The sequence below is a fragment of the Hibiscus syriacus genome, unplaced genomic scaffold, assembly GCF_006381635.1.
Source record: "Hibiscus syriacus cultivar Baekdansim isolate YM2019G1 unplaced genomic scaffold, ASM638163v2 tig00111398_pilon, whole genome shotgun sequence".
Classification (NCBI taxonomy): Eukaryota; Viridiplantae; Streptophyta; class Magnoliopsida; order Malvales; family Malvaceae; genus Hibiscus; species Hibiscus syriacus.
Genome location: NW_024063081.1, coordinates 843,391 through 848,030, shown reverse-complemented (window position 1 = coordinate 848,030; position 4,640 = coordinate 843,391). Strand labels below are relative to the sequence as shown.

Here is a 4,640-nt window from a genome sequence, read left to right as displayed (position 1 = left end):
CACATAAATGTTAATATTATTAATAATTCAATTTAAAAAATTTAAAAATTTAATATATTATTCTTTTGAGTTACTAATGAGCTTTTCGGGTCAAATATAAAGTAATTTGCTAGGCTTACTAAGAATTCAAGTCGAGTTCGAGCTCAAGTTGAATCTATTCGATTCGAGAGTTGACCAAACTTTGATCGAATCGATCTTGAATAGCTCACAGTCTCATTTACAAGCCCTAGTTCTTGAATTACACATCATTCTTCTCTTTTATGAAAATGCGGTGCTCTAGTTAGATAAGAATATGGGATATACATTGTGCACTTGTTTTTTATGATCATGTTTAAGTCAACTATTCAAGTCCCAACTCCAAAAATGACTACAAAATTGTTTTTCTTCCCTTGAAAAAGAAAAAGAAATTATCTTATTCTTGCTAGTACAGGGAGGCTAAAAACTGCTTTTTATCTCATAAATCAGTAAATACTAAACTATAGCTTTAGTTAGTGCCTTAAACAAATCAATAAGCTACAAATTTCGCTCAAACAATAAGAATCATAAGGCCATACAATACCAGCAATCACCTCATCATCAATATGAACATTTTCCCATATCCACCTCCTCTAGTATTTACAGTGAGCCTGCGTAATCACCTTAAACTAAACCGGTCCTGATGTCATATCTCTATTCCGTGCACATTTGACGCGCTCTTACCTCAAACAGATTCACATTCCTCTTCACCGTCACTCTCCTGAAAGTTCCATAGTTTATAGTCAGGGCCACATTCGAGTCTACTCAGTGTGGCTGACCTCGACAACTTAGCAGTGGCAGGTTCCTTAGATGCACATGCATCTACAGCTTCACAATCGGGTACCCTGCTGTTTATGTTAGGAGAATCAGAGCATGATGGCAGGAGCCTGGCCTCAGCAGCGGACTCCTCCCTTTCTCGTAATGTATTTAGGATCAGTGTTTTGAGGAAATTCATTACTTGTACAGCATGAATCAATGCCGTCAAAGGATCAGCCATCTGAAAAACAGATAAGAGACTCCCGTTTAGTTATTGTTACAAAGTTCATGGTTCAAAAATCTAGTGTCCTGGGATAAACCTGAGTCATGTTTGGTGCAAAAACCATCGCGATGTTGCGTGCATTCATTTTGTTGTATCGTTCGTGTTGAACAACATCTGCCATCAGGTTGATTGCCCAGTCAAGCAGAGCAGCTTCTGTTGGAGAAAGTAATTCCGTAAGTTCGATGCAGTCTTCTTCGGTGTTGCAGTGCATTACCTGCTCCGGAGAGAGGGAATCAAGAACCCCACTTGGAAGTTCTCTAAGCCATGCCTATAAAAAAAACATTTCAAGTTCAAGTACAGCAATCAATTGAGAAATACTGGCAATGCTCTCATGCACCAGAAACAAGACTAGGTAACATATAGACTAGTTGTATACCTTTATCAAACCCGCCAAACAATGCACATCGACCCCGCGTGGTACCACACCTCTGTTTAACTTGTTCCGGACATATGCTTCTTGACTATTCTCGGCATTAATTCGGAATATTCCTTCGGCCTTCGATCAACAGAATCGAGCTCTTTCAAAACCTTAAGCAATTAAGACACTATTCAGTCAATAAACTAGTAGACTTAGACTTACCTTAAGGCCTCCTTCGGCATACAAACGCTTCTGCATCATAAGCAGAATCGTCGGCACACTGTTCCCTCTGTCATCATAAGAACACTGCATTGACTTGGCTGAAACTCCAAAAACACTTGCACTGGACGGTGGAAAAAGGAGAAACACATCTTGTATGTTTAATTTAATGAAAAGAAATATCAAATGCAGATATAAAATTACAATTTAGAACATAAATTCCCCCCCCCCAAAAAAATGGTTTCTAGGCATAGCAGACTCCATAGACAACAAACATCAATTGTTTTTCGTTTTCTGGTTTTAAAACAATGGAAATGCCGCAAAAAATTAACTGTGCTCAATATGATAAAACCAAAATCTAAACAGTGGTCAAACTCAATATCCAGGCAGGCAGAGAAGAGCTGAAAGCATCATATCCTTAAATTTCCATCTTAATCAAAGCCTTAACTTTTCTGGAAAAAAAGTAAAAAACTTTTATTGCGAAAATATTAACAACTTCCTTATCCAACATAGCAAAAGTAGTTGGCATGCCTCTTTCTTGTATTGTACAGCATTAATCAAAGAAACGCACATAAACAATAACAAACAAGAGGAGGACACAATTAAGTCCAACATAATATTCACACCCACCAAAACTGTTGATATTAAAGAAAATTTAATATTTCTTCTGCAAATTAACATCACACGTATTTAAAGCAATCTAATTCTACATTTCCCTCCAAAATAAATAAGGAAAAAGGTATTTTAAAGATAACATCAAATCAACGATTTGAGAAGATTTAAACTTTGCTTAAAAATCTAAATTTTGCAATGCATAACGAATAAAATTTCAGAATCAAACCTGGCACTGGGAACCCTCCTGGGAACATCAGGCTCTAGATCCGTAGGCAAGCCGAGGAAGCCGTTAAAGCGGTCGAAAGTGACGTGAGACACGTGTTTGACTTCGGTTGGCTGGCTGATATCCATGGAAGACTCGTCACGAGTATCCACGCTACACGTCACCACAGACTTCCTTAACAACGCCGCCAAAACATCAAGGAGCTGGTTATTGTCTTTCGACGTTAGATTACTGTTTCGCCCATCACAGTTCCCGAATGTCACCGTCGTTGCAATGGGGTCCTTATAAAACCCATTTCCTTCTTCTTCCTCTTCATCATCATGGAACTTTTTCTCTCTTCTTCTTCTTCTTCTTCATTGGATTCGACAACGTTGTTGGTTTTGGCAAGGTTGAAGAATGGAGTGGGAGGAGCACGGTTGAAGTCTCTGATTCCGACGAGTCCACAGGATTTGGACCGAAACAAACCAGCCATCTTTCTGTTTCTCTTTCCCACTTTTTACAAGCACACGCTCAGTCTATGTCTTCTTTAATTGAAAGGGGAAGGAGTGAAGGACTAAGGAGAAGAAAGGAACATATAAGAAGAAATGAAAAGGAAGAAGTTAAGGAGGGTATGAAATTAAAGAAGTTGAAAAGAAAATGAGAGAAGGGGTGGAGGTTGCTTGGAAATGCAGATTCTTGATAATGATAAAGGACTTGACAGTGACATTCGATTTCCTTTTTGTTTTTGTTTATTTTCCTCCCTTAGTTTGGGTGTAAAGTAAAGTTAGGCAGAAAGGGAAGCAATGAGAAATACGAAAAAAGCAAGAACTTGTCATTGGTTTCTGGCTGTGCTGGACTTGCTCCCATCGCCAGCGTAGCCGTAAATATACGAAAACCAGAAGACAAGTGAATAGGTAGTTGAGTCGGAAAAGAGTGACTCAATGAAGTTTATTTAGATCCCGTTTGTCATTTCCTAACTCATTATTTTGTGTTTCATAATAAGGAATGGTTGAAGTGGTACTAAGGAATTGGTTGAAGTGGTAAATAATTCAGTTTCGTTTAAACATGTTTCGAGTTTGAGACATTATGTATATATAAAATCTTCGTTGAAAAACTCATCAAAATTAGGCATATAACATGAATTGGTCCGAATTAATTAGAGCAAAGTTCTAGAGAATCAGGAGGACAACCCAAAAGATTAAATAAAAATTTTGAGTAGTTTAAGACGATTCATTAGCGGATCCATTTTTTTGTTTAAAGTGGATAACTAGAAAATACCTATTCTTAAATTTAAATTTTCTTCTATTTTATTCATTGTGTCAATCTTGGAATTTTATGTGTCCATTTCACATAAAATTTTTATGTTATTAATCTATGTGTGCACACTCTTATAAATACTTCTAAATCTACCATTGAGATGATTGTAATATAGTATTTACTCAAAAAATTTCTTAATTATCAATAAAGTGCACCTACCTTATATATGCAGTTTTTTGAAACTCGAATAACACTTATCTTTTATCATTGAAACTACTCTATGTATTTAATTAAATTTTAAGAAATTAGTAGTAATAAAATTTTATCTCTAGCTAATTAGAGACTCTATCAAGTGGTCTACGGTTTGGTTTTGAATGTTTGCGGGAGATACGATAATTAATATTTGATTTTATTGTTCTTTCTTATTTTCATATCTAATTTTGTTTCGATCTTTATGTCTCAACCAATTCGAAGACGGAGAAGGTTTATGTTATTGTTTTTTCTTTTCTTACTCCTGTGGCTTGGAAAATGAGGAATTTGGATGTAATTAAGGATGTGTCTTTTTTGTCACATGGACACATGCCGATTGTTGCTGTCTTGTCCCCAATCTTAAGCTTTGGTCTGGTGGCTGTTTCTTTCCTTTTTAACCTATTAAATTCAAACCGTCATTGCACAACCACAAGCGCAGTGAAAAGCATCACGAACAAATTACTATAATTTTATATAATCTATGGTCCCATAAATTTCATGTGCACCATTTATAATGTATGACATAATTTATTGGTTTAGTGATAAGTTCTTATATAAATGACATGAGAGTTCAAGTTCAATTTATAACATCTCTTCCCCTTGCTCATAAAAAATATATATATATATTGTGTCAATTTATTGGTTGCTTCTAATGTGATATCATAGCAGATTATATTTGTTTTTAA

The 4,640-nt window shown here is 35.9% G+C and overlaps 1 pseudogene; it reads right to left on the bottom strand.

Annotated features, from left to right (window-relative positions):
- Positions 1–598: 598 nt before the first annotated feature.
- LOC120161178 lies at positions 599–3,056 on the bottom strand (annotated as a pseudogene).
- Between the last annotated feature and the right edge of the window lie 1,584 nt (positions 3,057–4,640).